This window comes from Antechinus flavipes, chromosome 4 (genome assembly GCF_016432865.1).
Source record: "Antechinus flavipes isolate AdamAnt ecotype Samford, QLD, Australia chromosome 4, AdamAnt_v2, whole genome shotgun sequence".
In the NCBI taxonomy this organism is placed as follows: domain Eukaryota; kingdom Metazoa; phylum Chordata; class Mammalia; order Dasyuromorphia; family Dasyuridae; genus Antechinus; species Antechinus flavipes.
In genome coordinates this window covers 474,603,312-474,624,684 of record NC_067401.1, presented here as the reverse complement: position 1 = coordinate 474,624,684, position 21,373 = coordinate 474,603,312, and positions in this window count along the sequence as shown.

Here is a 21,373-nt window from a genome sequence, read left to right as displayed (position 1 = left end):
ACCGACAGGCCGGAACCCCCTCCTCACCCACGGGGGAGGGCCGCGGCCCGCCTCGGCCAATCACGGCCAAGGACCTGTATCACGCGCGCTCACTCGGCCAATCACAGCACATCTGGTGGGGTGGGGGTGGGGGGCGCATGGCCGGCCTCCGCGATCGCCGGCGAGCCCCCCCGGGGGGAGGGGCGTGGCCGCACAGACCGACGGGAGAGACGACGCGTGGGCGGGGTGCGCGGGGACTATGACGTCACCCGCACAGAGGAGGGGTTTGTTGCGGCGCCTCCGCCTCCGGCTCTGAAGCTATGCGCGGCTCCGCCTACCACTTCCTACACTCGGAGAGCCAAGCATTGCGCGGGGCTGATCAGCACCCACCCCAGCTATCAGTTCATTGGCCAAAACTTCCAGCCACTCATAAAGCTTCGCCCCAATCGGCTGAGGACTGGTTCCTCTACTCCTCCCTCCTTTCCTCCTCTCTCCAGTGACTCAGCAGAGGGAGCATACCCAGCTGAATCTTCGGAGACCTTTCTCTGTTCGCCGGAGCCGGAAGTCAAGCATGAGTCGGAAGCAGCTGAGGGCATTCGGGAAACAGTCGTTTGACTCCGCCCCCGAGCGCAAGCCTTCCCTCCTGGCTTCATTTGGCGCGAAATGCCCACGTGGTTTTGGGAGGAGGAACGTTCCCGGAAGGGCCCTGTGGTGGAGGTGCTGTGAGGGTGCGGACGTGCGAGTGGGACATTCGGGGGCACGTGGAGAGTGGAACAGCTCGCGCTGCTTGAAGAGCAAAAGTTCGGGGTACCCCTTTCCATGCCCTTGCCCAGGCAGGGTCCCAGTTTAACGTACCCCCTCTTGGTATCCCCCCTCAGATCTTCCCATCCCGCCTAAGAGCCTCGATGGCCTTGAAGGGACTTCTTTCAGTGTTCAAAGGGCCAACAACTTGGGCTGGGAGTTCTTCGGGTCTCCACCCATGTTTAGGGCTGAGCCTTTTGTTTCTAGGTCGGCTGGTTCCTGTTTGCCAGAAGTTCACAGTCTTCACTGGAGGCTTGTCAGGTCATCCAGGTAAAGACCCTTTGGAGAGACACAGGATGACCATGCCCCGAAGGTGACCGTTCTAGGTTCCCCTCCCCCCAGAAAGCTGCCATTAAGTGTTTGTTGGGCTGGCACAGGCGGGTAGAACATTCATGTTCTCGCGTTCCTCCTGCCATATGCCAGAGGAAAAATCTGAAGGATGAGGAAAAGGGAGGAGTCAGGGCCATTCCACTTTACTGAACTAGGTCTTTGGGAGAGCTGGCATCCTCCCCAGAAGGGGAAGAAGGGTTAGAGATGGAGGAGGGAGATAAGGAACAAACATTTGGGGCAGCAGCCACCTCCCCCTGCGATGGGGCTGGCACAAACACCTCCAGAGTGGATCAGGTCAGTCATTCAGAAATGTGGCCCAAAAAAATCAGTGCCCAGGACACCTCCCCGAAATGGAGCCCAATGCCCTAGAACGGACAGCCCCCTCTTGAGGAAGAACCAGTCTCTCCATCTGAGCCTTCTGCTACACTCCCCTGGGCTCCTGTGGGGAGCTTTGCCCCGGCTTCATTTCCTCTCCACAACCCTCTGGTTCCTGGCATCCACCTTGGCTTCCTGCAAACATCCAAGCCTTCCTGACCCTCCACTTAAGCATGAATCATTCATCCCCTTGAGTTAAGGCCTAAGTTTTCCATCCTCCATGTGCAGTTTGATCATTGATTGCCTCCGAGGCCAATTAGCCCAACCCACCCCTGATGGAAAAATCTCTTATCCTCCTCCACACACCAGTAGCCGCCCTCCTGGCTGAAAACCTTCCATAAGAAGGAAGTCCATTTCCCTGGGGGAAGATAACTCACTAGCAATAGAGAAATTGGAATCTAAATTGGCTCCTATTGGTCTTCTGTCCGTGGGCCAAGCTCTCCTTCCCCAGCACAGCCCTTTAAGCCCTTGGAAGGCAGCTTGCTGCTTGTCCTCCAGAATTTCTCCCTCATCTCATGCCTATAGCTGATGAACTGCCCAGTCTGGTCCACTCTGCTTATAACAGTACTTCATTTCTCAGGATTATTCTGAGATTCAGAAGAGATAGCATGTGGAAAGAGACTTAAAAATATGAAAGTGCTGCATGAATGTGAACTGTTATTTCTGTTAGTTGCTCTTTTAAATTTTTTTTTCATTTTCAAGCATTTATTTTATCTCCAACCTTCCCCCATATACATCAAGTTGGAGAGGAGGAGTGGGGAGAGACCATCATATCATATATAAGCACATTCAAGGAAAACATTCCTACCTTGGCCATATCCAAAAAGATTTCTCATTCTGCACTTAAGTCTGTCTCCTCTCTGTCATGAGGTGAGCTGCACAATTCACTGTCATTCCTCTGAAATCTTGGCTCCCCACTGCACTGACCAGAAGTCTTCTATTCACAATATTGATGTTGTCTAAATTGTCCTCATTCAGCTCACCTAACTGCATCAGTTCAAATAAATCTTCTGAGATGTCTTTGAAACTGCATGAGTTTTCTGTTGCAGTTTGTGTACCATGATTTGTACCCTTCTTTCCCCCCCCTCTTTTTCCTGCTTTCTTTCTCCCTTTTTCCCCTCCTCCTTCCCTCTTCGCTCCCTCTTTCCTTCCTTTCTTCCTTCCTTTTCTCTCTCCCTCCCTTCCCTTTCTGCTATCCTCCATTCCTTTCTTCCATTCTTTCTCTGCATCTCCCAATCTAATCCTGGCTAGAAGTAAAGCAGCAGCTTGTGAGCCTTGTTCCAATATAATGGGCTTTGGCTTCCTCTTTTCCTGATCTGAGTTGTCAGCAACCTTCTTAGGCAGTCTGGTGACTCCAGGCTGTCAGAGTCTGACTCTAATACTATAGACATGTGATCAATTTTCACTCCATCCCCACTGTCAAGGTACTCTTGCTAAAAGATCTACTAGCCTCAGTCTCCGTTATCTTCAATTAGGACCTAATTCAAATCCAGCCTCCAATACTTATAAGTTGTGTGACTCTGGACAAGTTATTTAACCCTGTTTGCCTCAATTTACTCATCTGTAAAATGAGCTAGAGAAGGAAACAGCAAGCTTCTCCGATATCTTTGCCAAGAAAATCCCAAATGGGATCACAGAAAGTCAGACATGACTTGAAAAGGACTGAACAACAGAAAGTTTGCCAAACTCTTTACAATCCTATTTAATATGATCCTTTGGAGTAAGGATTATTTCTCTTTGTAACATCAGCATTTATTAAGAAATATGTCTTTCATTCAGAGACTCCCAGGATCACCATTCTAGAACTAGAAGGGACTTTAGGGATCATTTCAATTTACAGACAAGGAAAGAGAGACAAGAGGATCTGAGGTGGGGTTTCCAGAGCACCCCTGTGTCTTCTCTCCCTATGGCTTCCCTTCTGGCCTGAGATTATACTTGCCAATTCCCAGCTCTGTCACTGAAGTGTGTGATTTATGAACATTGTGGGGGAAAGAAAAGCATTATAGGCCGACTTCAAAGGCAGGGATGCTAGTAAAACAGCAAGAATCTTGAAAAATCCCTCGCATTTATAGAGAACGTGGAGCATTCATTTGATTCTCACCACAACCAGAAAGGGCAGTATGTTATGAAATGTCTCCATTTTATAGATGAGGACACTGGAATCTGAGAAGTTAAGTGACTTGCTAGAATCACACAGTTCCCCCCAAATTATAGCAGCACATAGACACATTTGGCAGCCAGGTGGCGGCATAGTGGATGGCGGGCCTAACCTGAAGTCAAGAACTGAATTCAAGTTTGGCCTCAGGTACTTAACAGCTGTGCGACCCTGGGTAGGTCACTTCACAGTTTGCTTAGTTTGCTCATCTGTAAAATGAGTCGGAGGAGGAAACGGCCAATCGATCCATGTCTTTACCAAGAAAAATCCCAAATGGATCCCGAAGAGTCACAACTGAAACACCAAATTGTTGAATTGGACAAAACAACAGAATCGAGAGGTTGCTTGGGCAAAGCACATTACTTCATTGATGACAATGATAAGCAGGCCTTTGAAGGCAGGAGGGCTAGTAGTAAGGAAAACCCTGGGCTGGGTTCAGAAGACCTCCTGCTCCAAGGATTACGGCCTCATCTATCTAAAGCTCAAAGGCACCTTAATGATCACCTAACCTGTGAGATCCTCATTTTTCAGAGAAAGCTTGAGACAGGTGGTCTCAACTCCCCCCAGTGTTTGCCCCATCTTCTACATCACAGGATTATTTGGATAAATGCTCTCAAAAAACAGCATGACAATCTGGTAGGAAGGAGGTACTTCAGTTTGTAAGGGAAAATTATTGAGAAGGAGATAAAGCTTGAGTCCATGAATGGAAGCCAGAATACTGTTTAGGCGACAGAAACCAGTGGGATTGGATTTGACTTCTTCCAGTTGGGAGAGTATTTCAGTTCAGCCAGCTACACTAGTGAGGAAGCCAAGCTAGTCCTGACTGCTGCCCTCCAACCTATAGAGCGGCAACACCACCTGGGGCAGTCCGCCAGGAAAATGGCCTCTCACCTTTGGCCTTGACCCCTTTTGTACTTGAGTCTATAAAAGCAATATGGTGCAATGGAAAGACTGATAGGTTTGGAACCAGAGTCTTAGATTTAAATCTTAGAATGCCACTTAGAATGACCTTGGAAAAATCATTTAATCCCTGTTCCTTTATCTGTAAAATATGCATTTGCTTACGTCTATATAGGCTCTTTTAGCTGTCTGCAAATTTGATTTGCCCAGAAGAGCCAGGCCCTGAGCATGTTGATTAATTGGGGAACGTTGGCACCTCACAGGATCTCTGCTGCAAAGATTTGTCTTCCAGTTTTCCTCCCTCCCCTCCTAAATTCCTGGCTGGGGTGGAAAGGGTCAGGCTGCATTCCTTCCCTTCCACCAATTCCTTGTCTAGATTTCATCAAGGTTTTGAGCTAAATCTTCAAACCCCACCCAATTAGAATGACAAAATGGCATTCCTTATACTCTTTAGAGACCCAGGTCTCTATAGATAGAATGCAATCCACTTTTAAACAGTCTAGTAAGTCTTCAGTCTTTCTGTGAAGGACTCCCAAGGAAGGGATCCCACAAGCCTGTCTGGGACAGCTCTCATTGTTGGGAAATAGTCTCTCAAGTCTGTGCTAGCACCCTGGCGCCTGGTTCTGTCCTCTGGGGCCAAACCCAGGGCATGGCTGGTACCTCTCCCTCATGAGATCCTTTCTAATAGTTGAATGTGGCCATCACAGGTGCTACTTTAATTAGGTCAGCTATTCTCATTCCCTTTGATCAGTTTTCAGATGGCATAAGTTGAAGGTGCCCCAGGATCCCACCTGCCTTCCCTTAGACATCACCTGGCTTAATGTCTTTTTCTTTTTTACCAAATAGGTTTTTTTTTTGCAATTACATGTAAAGATATTTTCAAGATTCATTTTTGTAAAGTCTTGAGCTCCAATTTTTTTCTGTCCCCTCCCTTTCCCCAGATAGCAAACTATCTGATATAGATTAGACACACAATCATGTTAAACATATTTCTTTATTAGTCACGTTTTAAAAAAAAATCAGAACAAAGGGGAAAAACGATGGGAAAGAAAAACAAAAAATAAATTTTTAAAAAGTGAAAATACTATGCTTCAATCTGCCTTCAGATGTCTCCATAGTTCTTGCTCTGGATGTGGACAGTATATTTTATAACAAGTCTTCTGAAATGTCTTGGATCACCGTATTGCTGAAAAGATCTGAATCTATCATAGTTGATCATTACACAATGATACTGTTACCATGTACAATGTTTTTTTGGTTCTGCTCATTTCACTCAATATTAGTTCATATAAGTCTTTCCAGGCTTCTCTGAAATAAACCTGCTCATCATTTCTTACAGAACAATAAGATTCCATAACATTCATATCCCATAACTAGTTCAGCTATTCCCCAACTGAGGGACATCCACTCAGTTTCTGATTCTTTGCCAGCACCAAAAGGGCTGCTACAAACATTTTTGCACATGTGGCTCCTTTTCCCTTTTTTTATGATCTCTTTGGATATAGACCCAAGAGTGGAACTGCTGGATCAAAGGGTATGCACAGTTTTATAGCCCTTTGGGCATTGTTCCAAATTGCTCTTCAAAATAGTTCAATCAGTTCACAACTCCACCAAAAGTGCATTAGTATCCCATTTTTCTACTCCTTCCAACATCATTCTTTTTCTGTCATTAACCAATCTGATAGATGTGCAACAATACATTAGAGTTGTTTTAATTTACATTTCTTTAATCAGTAGTGACTTAGAACATTTTTATATGACTGTAGATAGCTTTAATTTCTATATCTGAAAACTGCCTTGTTTATATATTTGACCATTTATCAACTGAGGAATGACTTGGATTCGTATAAATTTGATTCAGTTCTCTAACTGTAGAAATGAGGCCTTTATTTGAAACATTAGCTGTAAAAATTGTTTCTCTTTCTGCTTCCCTTCTAATCTTGGTTGCATTGGTTTTGTTTGGATTTCATTGGGGGTTTTTGGTACAAAAACTTTTAAATTTAATGTAATCAAAAGTATTTTGTGTTTAGAAAAATTGCAAGTTTAACCTGTAATGGATTACTTGCCGTCTAGGGAAGGGCTGAGGTGTGGGGAAGGAGAGAGAATAATTTGGAACACAAGGTTTTGCAAGGGTGAATGTTGAAAACTATCTTTGCATGTATTTTGAAAAATAAAAAGCTGTTATTTTTTTTTAATATTTTGCATTTCATAATGATTTTTATTTTTTATTTGGATATAAATTCCTCCTCTAAAAATTTGACATAAACTATTCCTTGCTTTCCTAATTTCTTATATCACCCTTTATATCTAAGTCATGAACCCATTTCAACTTTATCTTGATAATAGGGGTGTAAGATGTTGATCCACATCTACTTTCTGCCATGCTATTTTCCAGTTTTCCCAGCAATTTTTGTCAAATAGTGAGTTCTTATCCTAGAACCCTGGAGTCTTTGGGTTTATCAAACACTAGATTACTAAAGTTATTTACTACTGTCTTGTGTACTTAACCTACTCCACTTATCCACTATTTTTTGTCTTAGCCAGTACCAAATGGTTTTAATGACTATCACTTTATAATATAGTTTTTAGGTCTGATATATGGCTAGTTGCTTTCTTTTGCATTTTTTCCCCATTAATTCCCTTACTATGCTTGACCTTTTGTTCTTCCAGATGAATTTTGTTATTTTTCTAGTTTACAAAATAATTTTTTGACAGTTTGATTGGTATGGCACTGAATAAGCAGACAAATTTAGATAGAATTATCACTTTTATTGCATTAGCTACCCATGAGCAATTGATATTTGATAATGTCATTCTTAAAACACTGGCATGTGCCAATTGTGGTCTGAGCAAGAGTAAGGATGGCAAGGGTTTCACCTCCATGTTCTAGTCAGTGGCTCTAAAGTCAACATTAAGACTTCATTAGATCATCTAATGGCCATGCCATTGATTTGGCTCTGACTTCAAAATCCAAGTCTTGGGGACAGCTAGTTGGTGCAGTGAATAGAGCACCAGCCCTGAAATCAGGAGGAACTTGAGCAAGTCACTTAATGCCCATTTACCTTAGGGGGAAAAAAAAATCCAAGTCTTTTTCTTGTGAATTTGTCCATCTTTTCAATCCAAGTATGTGACATAGTAATTAAGTGCTTGACGTGAAGTCAATCCTAGCTCAGTCATACCTCTAATCCTGTTTGCCTTGGTTTCCTCATCTGTACAGTGGGGATAATAACAGTATCTCCATCACTGGGTTGTTATGAGATAATTTATGCAAAGCATTTTGCAAATTTAAAGAGCTATATAAATGTCAATTATTTTCATCATCATTATTATTACTGAATTGGAGGAGGGAATGGCAAATCATTCCTGTATCTTTGCCAAGAAAAACTCCAAATGGGATCACAAAGTGTCAGACACGACTGAATAGCAACAAGAAGAATGTAAATCATGGCTAACAAATTATTTGGAGTGACAAGACACCCACATATTAAATGGTTAATTAACACTGCAAAATAGCATCTGATTGTGATAATGACAAAACAGATTAAAGTTGGGTAGAGCCTTGGGGAAATTAGGTTGAAACACCTGTTGTTGTCCAGCTCTCCATGACCTCATTTGGTGTTTTCTTGGCAGATAATGGTGTGGCTTGCTTTTTCATCTCATTTTACAGATGAGAAAACTGAGGCAAACAAGATTGTCTCGATGGCTTCAGTTGGAGAGCAGGAGACTAGCTCAAGCTCCCTGTCTCAGGAATGGATTAATGGGATGGAAGCCAGTGATGGTAGGAAAAGACTTCAGTTTATTGAGCAGAACAGGCTTTGTTTTATTATGCTTTAGCAAGCATGATCAGTGAGCATTCTCCAATCACTGTGCAAAGAACCTGCATGAGCATCTTGTGGACACCTCGTGGACAGTGAGAAAATACCACTTGAAGGAGAGCCTTCCCAGCAGGTCAGCTGCTGACCGCCAAGCCAGCGGTTCGTGAGAACATCCTTGCACAGTTAGCAACTTGCTGTGACCCTCAGCTTATCTCTCAGTTCCCAGGGATACATGGCAACTTCTTGTCACATCCTGAGAACAAGGAAACGCCTTTCATTCCCTTGGATTCTCCTCATGCAGGATTAAGTGATTTGCCCAGAGTTACACAGCTAGCCTGAGATTGGATTTGAACTCAGGGCCTGATTCCAAGCCTGGGGCTCTATCTGCTATACCATGTAGAGGCCCTACTCAAAAATCTCCTAGAATAGAAATAATCCAATCTGCTTTATTTCCTTTCCTCCTGTCATCTATTGATCTTGACATCAGTATCCTCTCACAGTCTCCTCCTCTATCCCACCATACTCCTTCTCTATTTCAGTGTTGATATCGATGGTTACTCTTGGGATATGACTGGGAGGTCTCTCAATATCCTTAATTCTAATAACCATCTCCATCAGGCAGCTTCACATGGTTGAATGTGATAATTCATTTTTTCTTGGTAATATGCTACTTGCACAGAGATCTGATGGGACTTCCTGTCCCTACACCCATCCCTGTTTCCCAGGTCCAGCTTTCCCACTCTGATTTCACTTGCCCCCATAGTGAGTCTTGATGCCATAGTCTACCACCTCTGCCCTAGGATCCCCTACCTGCAGGACACCTTCCCTCCATAACTCCCACCTTCTGAGTTTTCCAATCCTATTCCTGGACCACTAAGCAGTTTGTTTAAAATGCATAACAGGAATCAGGCCCTCCCTGCTGCTCATCCTTCCACTCTACCCTATTTGCCTTCTAAATCTCCAAAGTAATCAGCCTTTTAGTAAAATGTAGTTTCCCTTGCTTAACTTTTAGTTAGGTCATTTTTGCTTTGAATTTGTCTGAGATCATAATTGCCATTCCTGCTTTTTTTTTTTAATCTCAGCTGAAGCATAAAAAATTATGCTCCAGATCCTTTTTTTTTTTTTTTTACTGTATGTCTCTGTTTCGTGGTTTTTGTTTTTCTTAGGTTAATAGTATATTGTTGTATTCTGTTTTCCAATCCATTCTGCCATCTGCTTTCATTTTATGGGTGAGTTCATTCCAATCCCCTTCCCAGTTATGATTACTATTTCCCTTCATCCTATTTCTGTGTGTGTGTCTGTCTCTCTCTTCTCCTCTTCTCTCTCTCTGTCTCTCTCTCTGTCTCTTTCTCTCTCTCTCCTCTTCTCTCCTCAAAAATCTCTTTGCCTTCTGACCACTGCCTCCTTTAATCTGCCTTTTTTTCAATCATCCTCTCCCTTCTCTTATCCCCTTCCACTTCTACTTATCTACTGGGTAAGGTAGATCTCTACATCCAACTGAGTGTGTTGTTCTCTCTTTGAGCCAATTCTGATGAGCGTGAGGTTCAAACATTGCTCACCAGCCTTACATCTTCTACTTGACTACAAAAGCTTTTCCTTTCATGTCTCTTTTCAATAAGATTAATTTTCTCCATTTTTTCTCGTTTCACCCTTCTCCTGGTATAACTGTCTTTCTCAGCCCTTTATTATATATTTTTTAAATCAAACCATCATAAGTAACTCACATTTCTGCTTTCTATGTAAACAGACATCTTCTAACTACCCTAATAATGATAAAGTTCTTAGAAATTACTATTATTCCCATATAGGAATGTAAACAGTTTAACTTTATTGAGTCCTTTAATGATTTCTCTTTCCTATTCATCTTTGTATGCTTCTCTTGATTTTTGTGTTTGAATATCAAGTTTTCTATTCAGTTCTGATATTTTTATCATAAATATTTGAAAGTCCTTTTAATTAAATACTCATTTCCCCCCTGAAATATTATATTCAGCTTTGTTGGATAGATTATTCTTGGTTGTAACCCTAAATCTTTTGCTCTTTGGAAAATCATTCCAAGCTTTTTGCTTCTTTAATGTCAAAGCTGCCAAATCTTATGGTTCTATGATTTTTGCATTGTTTCTTTCTGGTTCTTTGGCAAAAATTTTTCCCAGAGCCCAGGAATTTGGTTATAATATTCCTGGGAGTTTTCACTTTGTGATCTCAATTTAACCTTTGGTTCTAGATATCAGGGAAGTTTCCTTAATAATTTCTTGAAAGGGTCTTTTTTTGAGTATGAGTTTTAGATAGTCTAATCATTCTTAAATTCTCTCTGCTCTTTTTTCTAGGTCAATTTTTTTTTATAAGAAATCTCGCATTTTCTTCTGTTTTTATATTCTTTTGACTTTTTTGTTTCTTAATGTCTCATGAACTCATTAGCTTCTACTTGCCCAATTCTAATTTTTAAGGAATTGAGTCTTTTTCTTTTCCCATTTGGCCAATTCTGCTTTTTAAGATATTTCTTCTTGCTTCCCTGCAGCCATAAACACGTGTGCTCCCTTCTGCTCTGGAATCATGACCTGAAAGTGCATATAAGCAACGTAACAGGACTTTGCACCCAGTGTCAGCAGTGTCTCCTATGATCTCTCTGTGACCAAATAGCCAAGCCCCTTACCATCTCTGGGCTGAGATTTCCCAAACTTGCTGCTGCTGCTGTTGTTGAACCTGCCTTCGAGGCCTCTAGCTGATACTGCCATGGTTTGTGCAGCCCTATGGGCCAAACCTCCCCCTGCTTTCACTGACCTTTGCCAACTTCTCATATTATCTTGACTTGGAAAAATGCCTGGCCCTGTCCTTTTGTTGACTCTGCCACTCCAGAATTTGATTGAAGAATTATTTTAAAATTGTTTGAGAGAAATGTTGGGAGAGTTGAGCTGAGTTGCTGCCTGCGCTCTGCGACCATATCCATACTACTCTCTCTTTTTTTTTTTTTAAATTTTTATTTAATAATTACTTTATGTTGACAGAATCCATGCCAGGGTAATTTTTTTTACAACATTATCCCTTGCACTCGTTTCTGTTCTGATTTTTCCCCTCCCTCCCTCCACCCCTTCCCCTAGATGGCAAGCAGTTTTATATATATTAGATATGTTGCAGTATATCCTAGATACAATATATGTTTGCAGAACCGAATAGTTCTCTTGTTGCACAGGGAGAATTGGATTCAGAAGGTAGAAATAACCCGGGAAGAAAAACAAAAATGCAGATAGTTCACATTTGTTTCCCAGTGTTTTCTTTGGGTGTAGCTGCTTCTGTCCGTCATTTATCCATTGAAACTCAGTTAGGTCTCTTTGTCAAAGAAATCCACTTCCATCAGAATACATCCTCATACAATATCGTTGTCAAAGTGTATAATGATCTCCTGGTTCTGCTCATTTCACTCAGCATCAATTCATGTAAGTCTCGCCAGTCCTCTCTGTATTCATCCTGCTGGTCATTCCTTACAGAACAATAATATTCCATAACATTCATATACCACAATTTACCCAGCCATTCTCCAATTGATGGGCATCCACTCAGTTTCCAGTTTCTAGCCACTACAAACAGGGCTGCTACAAACATTTTGGCACATACAGGTCCCTTTCCCTTCTTTAGTATCTCTTTGGGATATAAGCCCAATAGAAACACTGCTGGGTCAAAGGGGATGCACAGTTTGATAACTTTTTGGGCATAATTCCAGATTGCTCTCCAGAATGGTTGGATTCGTTCACAACTCCACCAACAATGCATTAGTGTCCCAGTTTTCCCGCATCCCCTCCAACATTCATCATTATTTTTTCCTGTCATCTTAGCCAATCTGACAGGTGTGTAGTGGTATCTCAGAGTTGTCTTAATTTGCATTTCTCTGATCAATAGTGATTTGGAACACTCTTTCATATGAGTAGTAATAGTCCATACTACTCTCAATGCAACCCAAGGTCATATCACTTTGGGGGGGGGGGCACCATATTGCTGACATATACTGACCTTGCAGTCCTACCAAACACAGCTTAAGCTCCTGCCCCTGCCATTCAAGGCCTTCCTGAATCTGATGCTCTTTCCTCAGCCAAGCTGAGCCACCAACCAGCCCAGCCTAGACCTGCATGAGTCACAAGATTGACTCATGTTGTGGCCTCCAAAAGCCACATGGCTGTCCAGGGTGCTTTAGAGTTGGGGAGGCCCAGATTTATATCTCATTGCTGAAACATTATAGTTGTGGGACTTTGGGCAAACTTTTTAACCTCTCTGATTCAGGTTGCTGGGGTGTAGCTAAGGCAATCTGCAAATCTGAAAGCCTGATATAAATGTCAGTCATTGTTGTGGCTATCCCATTCTTAGCATCTTCATCATCATTATTGTCATCATCATTGTCCCTTCTACATCCACCCTCCACCTCCAGCCCGTTGAATTCTCCCCATTGCATGTTGTCTCCACTATCAGATTATAAGCTCCTTGAGGGCAGAAACTATCTTCTGTATCTCTTTGTATCCCCAATATTTAGCACAATCACAGCTCCTGGCACAGAGCAGGTACTTAACGGATGTTTATTAATTGATGACCTCACAATCTGCCTCTTCCAGGAAGTGCCCCCAAGGGCTGAGCACAGAGCCTGGCACAGAGGATTGCTCAGTAAATGCTTCTTGACTTACCGACTCCTGATCTCCTCATCAGTAGCTCCCTCTCTCTTTTTCTGCCCGTAACTTGCCACATAGTGACTGTCCTTCTCCCCTACTAAGCTGTAATTTAACTGAAAGGACAGAAAACCTGGACTCTAGTTCTGGTTTTCAGGCTACTCTTTGTTCTAAGTTTCTTCCTGAATTTAAATCTATTTATGACCCATTATCTAATACTCTGGGTTCTCAAGTTCCCCTTGCCTCTGAAATCCTGCGATACAACTTTTTTCTGCTTGTTCAGTAATTTGCCATATCCGACTCATGATCCCATTTGAGGTTTTTCTTGGCAAAGATGCTAAAGCGGTTTATCATGTCCTTCTCCCATTGAGGAAACTCGCAGGTGAGGAAAGTCACGCAGCTCATAATTGTCTGAGGCCAGATTGGAACTCGCGAAGTCTCATGTTCCTGATTCCAGGACCGGCACTGTGTACACTGCGGCGCCACCTAGTGGTCCCTCCTTGGTAGCAATAGTTTGATGGAAAGAGGTGGAAGGCTGGGCCTACAAGAAGTAGACACTAGGGGGCAGCAATGTCACAACCATCAGTCCAGAAAATTGGGCGCCCCTCTGCAACAATCAGTCAGCCATTTCTTGATTAACGATTCCCTGTGTGGATGCTGGGGACTGGATACAAGATGACAAAGAAGAACCGGCCCCGACCCGCAAGTATCTTCCATTCTACCCGGGAGAAGAGCGCACGTGTATAAACATAGGCAAAATAAGCACAAGGTTGGGGAGGAGGCTGTCTATAAAATGCCTCCGGGACAGAAGGGGGCGCTCAAGGAAGGAAAGAAGGGATTCCAAGAAATGGAGTTGGGGAGGGGGCAACGAGGGAGAACTTGTGTGAGAGGGCTTGTCACGTGGGAAGGACATCAAGAAAGCCAGTTTGTCTGGAGTATCGGGAGGGAGGGAGATGAGGCTGAAAAGGGGCGCTGGAACCAGGTGTTAAACCAAAGGATTGGTATAACGGGGAGCCCCCGGAGGGATTTCCAGCGGGGCTCCGGAAGTATCACTTAGGAGCTGTTTGGGTGACAGATTGAAGTGAGGAGAGGCCTGATGAGACCGTTCGTACAGGCTAAAGAGAATGAGAAGATGGTTGTGATGGGAGTGGAGAGAAGGGGACAGCCCTGAGAGATATTTGGGTTTTTAAATTTTTTTTAATTAAAGCTTTTTTATCTTCAAAACATATTCATAGATAATTTTTCAACATTGATCTTTGCAAAACCTTGTACTCCAAATTTTTCCCTCCTTCCCCTCACTCCTCCCCTAGATGGCAAGTAATCCAATATATGTTATACATGTTAAAATATGTGTTAAATCCAATATATGTATATATATATATATTTATATAATTATCTTGCTACACAAGAAAAATCGGCTCAAAAAAGACAAAAAATAAAATAGCAAACAACAAAAACTGTGAAAACACCATGTTGTGGTCCACACTCAGTCCCCACAGTCCTCTCCCTGGGTGTAGATGGCTCTCTTCATCACTAGATCATTGGAACTGGCCTGAATCTTCCCTGAGAGATATTTTGGAGACAGCCATAACTTTGCAAGTGATTGGCTATGTGGCTGAACGACTGAAAAACTGAAGCTAACTTCAAGGTTGTGACTGGAAGGAAGGTGACATTCCCAAAAGGAACAGACAAGAATGTTTGAGTGGAAAGGTAATGTGTTGAATTTCATTGGTCCATAGGACATCCAATTTAAGGACATCCAGTTTGAAATGTCCAACAGATAACGGGTGAAGCAGGAATGAAGCCCAAGACTTTACATAGCTCTCTGGACCATTAGAATCAAGATGATAATTGAACCTATGGGAGCCAAGTGAGAAAAGAGAAGTCTTGGAGTAGTAAATTCCTAGTTAGAAGGGGCAAAATGGATGGCAAATCCAGCAAGGGATACTAAAATGGAAGAGTTAGGGATGTAGGAAGAGAACCAGAAAAAAGAGATATCACCAAAACCTAGAGAGAGGATCAGCGTCTAGCACTGTGGAGAGCTCAAGAGGGATGAGTACTAAGAAAAGACTAATGATCATTTGAAAGCAAGTTTCCATTGAATAATGTGAGAAGTCAGATTAAAAAGTTTGAAAAGTCAATGGGAGATAAAAAAGTGAAGGCTAGAAATGTGTTTGTCTTTTTAAGGAGTTGGGGGGGGGTTCTTAATAGTATTTTTTTCCCATTACATGCAAAGTTAGTTTTCAACAGTAATCTTTGTAAGATTTTGAATTTCAAATTCCTCTCCCCCCTCCTTTTCTCCCCTTCTCCAAGACAGCAAGCAATCTGATATGGGCTTTACATGTACAACCCTATCAAATATATTTCCACATTAGTCATGTTATGAAAGACCAGAAAAAAAGGGAAAAAAAGCACAAGAAAATAAAATAAAGTGAAAATCGTATGCTTGGATCTGCATTCAGACTCCACATCCATGCATCTGGATAGCATTTTCCATCATGAGGATTGCTGAGAAGAGCTAAGTCAATCATAGTTGGTCATTATACAATGTTGCTGATACTGTGTAGAACATTCTCCTGGTTCTGCTCACTTCACTCAGTATCAGTTCATGTAAGTCTTTCCAGGTTTTTCTGAAGTCAGCCTGCTCATCATTTCTTATAGAACAATAGCATCCCCATTACATTCATGTACCATAATTTGCTCAACTATTTTCGAACTGATGGGCATCCACTCAGTTTCCAGTTCCTTGTCACTACAAAGAGGGCTGCCAGAAACATTTTTGCTCATGGGGGTCCCTTTCCCTCCTTTAAGATCCCTTTGGGATACAGACCCAGTAGATGTTAAGGACCATGCCTGGGTGAAAGGACAGGTCAATTCTCTGAGAGCCTCTCCAGCTGTGGATTGTGACACTTGAGGGAGTTGTGGGGCATCCTTTACTGACACAGGTCTTGCTTATGGACTGGGAATGAAATAAATTGGAGGCAGAGGGAAGAGGAGACAACATAATGGCTTCTCAATGGGGAGGTCAGAGAATAGCAACTGCCTTTCAATGTCCTTGAATCACCATCATATAAGAAGAGATTACAATTCCAGGTACTGGTATCTCGGTTCTGGAAACCACAAGAGCAGTAGATAACATATGGTGTCCAATGTGGGACAAAAAGCAGCAGCAGCATTCAAGGGCTTTTCTTGAGTAGGATTCTCCCAAAGTTCCTTTCGTAACCTGTAGGGAAGGAGTGGGAGAAGAGACCCCATGCCAAGCCAGGAGATTGATGAGAGACTTAAGAGGTCAGAGAACTGCCGCCTTTCAGTCTCCTTAAATCACCATCATCCTCTCACAAGAAGAGAAGAAAAGGTTTACCAGAGATAAAGCAAAGTTACATATTGTGTTCCCAACAAGTAGTGACACTGCTGGATCAAAGGGTATGTACAATTTGATAGCCCTTTGGGCAGAGTTCCAAATTGTTCAAGGAGTTTGACTTTGAAAAAAGAGATAAATAGCAAGAATAGGGTCTGGTGAAGATTTTTTAAGGATGGGGAAAACTAGAGTGTTTGAAGACAGTAGGAAAGGAGTCAGCAGATAGAGATTAAAATTAAAGGAAGATGTTTAAAGGAGTAATTCTGCTTCTACAGGGAAAATATTAGAAAAGTGGACATATGCCCATCAGCAGCAGCCTCTCACTTCCCAAATCAAGGCTGGGTGACCAATCTATCATTCCATGCCTTTGCCATATATGCCTCAGGTGATCCTTTGGTTCCTTCCTTTCATCTCTTAAGTCTGCTTCTGGGGCTCATTTTCACTTTTCAGTATTTGTATTCAAGAATAAGGGACACAGTGAGATTTATTCATACAAATATTGAAGGTTGTCCAGTACAGGAGACTCCATGCTTCCCATACCACATTTCAGAGCATTGATTTCTCCCAATCTTCCAACAAACCCAATGACCTTTTCTATATCTTCAATCCCCTATATATTTATATATCACTGGACACTGCTAGACACGCTTCCCTTCCTTGGCTTCCACTATATGACTCCACTTTTTTTGTGGTTCTCCCTCTAATTGTCTCCTCCACTCTTCTTTGTGGGTTCCTCTTTTTGCCCTGGTTAGACCAAGAAGGGCCTTTTAATTTGGGGCACTTAATTTTAGAAAGGATCTTGGAGAGCAAGCAGTGGAAGACAACCAGGAGGAGAAGAGAATAGAGCGCATGTCACTTGAGGATCATTGGAAGAAATTGGAAAAGCTTGAAGGCAGCTAAAAGGCTGTCTCCAAGTAGTTGGAGGATTGTCACAGGGAAAAGAGATGGCCACGTCTCAGTGCTCATCCTTCTGGATACACTTGTTATCTCCATAATATTCTCTTTGCTCTAGGTACTCATGCCCATTCTCTCCTGGCCTTTCCTGTTTACCTGGTCACTTCTTTGCTGGATCATCTAAGTCATAGTTGCAAAACTTGGATGTCTCCATGGCGCCGTCTGTTTGGTTATCTCAGGTTCTCTCTCGTCCCTATGGTAATGGTTCTCAGATCTGTCTAGCTCTAACCTTCTCTTCTGACTTCCAGTCTCACATCCCCAACTGTCTCTTGGACATTTCCAACAGGACATCCCACAGACATCTTAATTCATAATGCCCAAAACAGCTCAGCTCCTTTCTCCTAGTAAACCCCTCTTCCCGGCTCTGCTATTGCTGTCAAGGACATCACTCTCCTCCCAGTCCCCCAGGATCACAATAATAGGTGTCCTCCTTGTCTCCTCGTTAATCACCTCCTCTATCCAGGCTGTTGTTGAGTCCTGGTCATTTTACTTTCAAAACATCTTTTGCTCTCTGGTGCTGCTCTCATTTGGTGGAGATCTTTGTCCCCTCAGGTTCCAATAGCCTCCTCCGTCGTCCTGGCCTCAGACCTCTTCCTGTTCAAATCCATCTTCCCTCACCTGGATTTTCCAAAAGCACAAGTGTGATTGTCTGCCCCTTTCGTAAATACAGAAGATCCCTCTTACCTCTAGAGTCAAAAACAAAACCCTGTTGAAACCAGCACAGCACAAATGGGCTGGTGGCAGTTGAAAATAAGGCAACAGGGTTGCTTGATAATTCAACAGAGCCATTAAGAGAAATCCTGTTGCTTATATATCTTTAAAAAACATATGTTATTATGAAAGGGTTTGTTCTGTGAAAGAAACCCTGGTTTCTGTATTCTATAACTCTCTGAAGTGTGGTGTTACTTTCTAGGGACTCAATCTTTTATAAAGTTCACAATGCCCAGTAATTGTGCAGAACCTTATGTTTTCTCATGATTTCAAGTTGAAATGCACCCTTGATTAATCTTAGGAGGAGGGGAACGTCCCAGTTACCAAAGTTTCTAGCTTCCTGGGAGTTCTCTACAACTGTTCAGCGTTAAAAGTTCTTCATAACCTTCCCTTCCCTCCCCCCAATATCTCTAGTATTCTGATAGCTCACTGCCTATATTCTGGATTCAAGAACCCCCAGCTGCAGACGGTTTCTCTGGCTGTCTCCCATGTTTAGAATGCTCTCCCTCCTCATCTCTGCCTTGGCTTCCCGAATTCCTTCAATAGCCCCCACAGGAAGCTCTTTTCTGATGCCTCACGATCTAGTGCCTTTCCTATGTTAATTATCTCCACTTTGTGTGAGTGTGTGCTCTGTGTGTGTGTTTATTGTTTGTCCGTAGATGTTTGCAGACCCGCTCCACATACTGAGAGAATTTATCGCTTTAACGTAAGTGATTCTAGTTTTATTAGGCCGCTGTTTTGTGTTGAAGTCTTTCGCTGTCTGTTTTTCACAACTTGTTTTTCAATATTATGAAAAGCGAGCATATGTGTTGTATAGGCGAGTCAACATGTGTGTTCATAAACAACTAGGAAACATATGGGACCCCTGGATAGGACAGCTTCCCAATGGAAAAACCCGTTCAACAGCTTCCTGGTTACTTCATATCACCAGCAAATTAACCGGCGAATAAGATCATTTGCCATCCGTCGGAGCTTGGACTATTACTACGAGAAACACGCCGGCCTCTAGCTTGACCTTGGGTCATGGGAGCGACAGCTCCTATGTTCCCCCCAGGGGAGACCTGAGCATCCGGCCAGGGGCTTGAGTGCCGGGCTGATGGATAGGTGAGATCTGTTGACTTGCCCAGCAGCCACGTGGAAGGGGGCACACGTGCTTCCTGGCTGGTCGGAGAGTCTTGGGGATAAAATTTAACAAAAAGCTAAACTGAGGCAATTTCTCAAGCAAGATAACCTTTGTTAGCAAGGGCATGCTGCCCGCCCATAAAGGGATCCGTGGTTTGCCTCCTTTTGTTGAAATGAAGTTGCTCTTTGCGGCTCGCCCCGACCATGGGGACCTCCCGGGACAGGGGGCCCAAGTGCTGCAGGCCGGGGGGCAAGCGCCAAAGAAGATCCAGGAGAGACGGGAGAGGCGGAAGCAGAACGCCTAGGTCAGCTCGCTCCCGAGGGACCGGTCCAGCGGAGCGAGCTCCCTGGTGGGCAGGGGAGGGGGGAGGTGCGCAGCAGGGACTCCAAGAACCCTGTCCAGTTCTGCCATTGAGCTTGAGGGACCACATTTATCTGTAGAAATTCTGGAAGTCCCCAGGGGGGTTGGGGAGCACAGGGGCCCCGACTTGGCCAGACCCCTGATCCCTTGTCTCCACAACCTTAGAGCATCAAGGCCAGGCCGGGCCAGCAGATGACTATGGGCTCGAGGGCAGAGAGCCGGAGTGCTACCCAGGGGACTGAAATGTCCTGCTGGTATTCTGAGGGTCTGGAGAAAACCAGGCAGGCTCCCGGAGTATGCTGAGGGAATCCAAATGACAAAGTCACGAGAGAAGATGCAATGAGAATAACACCAGAACGTGGGAATGGGCCCCAATCTGCCCTATCAGAGGGGACACCCCTATCATTGAGACCAAGAAGTCTCTTTCCTTGGCTTCCATGACAATGTCTGTCTCTCTCTGCCTCTCCCTCCCACTTTCTGTGACTCTGTCTCTCCCTCCGTCTCCCCCCTCCCCTACCTGTCTGATCACTCCTCAGCCCTCTGGTAGATTTTCATCTATTTCCTGCTCTTTAACTCTAGGTGTCCCCCAATGCTCTTATCTGTGATCTCCCCTTTTCTTTCTTAGTGAAAGGAATCAATTCATGAACTAAGAAGTTGGTTCCCAGATCTATACAGCCAATCTATAGTTGACTCTCCCAAGCAGGAGCATCACCAGTGGGCTGTGGGACCGCTATACCTCTTCTGGTGGACATCCCTCAGGCATCAGCCTATCTGACATGGGTCTTATCATCATCTCCCCACCTCCAAAGTGCTTCTACTCCAAATTTTCACCTTTCTCTGGAAGTTCAAAATCTCCCCAGACCACAGCTCTGGGGCTGGGACTTCAGAGGCCCATCTGACCCTACAGCACATTATTTATCCATTATGGATAGGCAAGTGGGAGACCTTGTAGATGATAAAAGTATTGGATCTGGAGTCAGGAAGCCTTGGTTCAAATCTGGCCTGGGACACTTACTAGCCCTGGGCAAATCTCAACAAAAAAAGGTAGGAGGTGGCGGGATGATCTACTTCCCCCAACATTGTTATCGAAGTAGATAATATCTATCTGTAAAGTGGCTGATGTGTGCTAGGAAGTGTTAGTATGTTGTTGTAAAGAAGATGACGGGATGGAGGAAACATGTCAACCACCTTCAATTTGCCATTCAGGAGCTTTAAAAAAAGAGGATGAAACCTTAGGCTGTCTGTCGCAGAAAGGCTGTTTGACATCCTGGGTAATGGGTAATAAAAGCATTTTCTCCCGGGATGAATCCATCCTTTTAAGCCCGCCAACCCCAAGCCTTGATTGACGTGGCCTCCCCTCCTGTGATTGGGCGGCTGAGCATCAAACTCTGAGCGCCTTCCTTTATAGAACTCTGGCAGAAACGATATTTTTGACTCACTCCAGTCAGCATCTGCTGCCCTGACGGTTAACTTCAGCAAACAAGATCCACCCCAGGGTGCTGGGGTGCTGTCTCCCCCCGCCCCGTGTACTGTGCCCAAAACCTCATTTAGTCCCTCTCTCCTTATGTCAGCTTTAAATTGTCAGCTCCTTGGGGGCTGGGGGTGTTTTTCTGTGAATTGCACCTCCCTGCTCCGCACTTAGGGGATGGAGCTGGACAGGCAGCAGTGCTGGTAAAGAGCCCCCGGCCCCTCTTTCTCCAGCTGTAAGCAAGGAAACACAACCGCCCTCAACACAAAACCGGGCGGTTTTCTCTACAGACCCGCGGTCTCGGCAGCCAAGAGGAAGCTGCCACTGACGAAGGCCTCGCCACGAATCCCATCCGTGGACAGCGCTGTGCCCACGGGAATAACACGGCAGCCGCC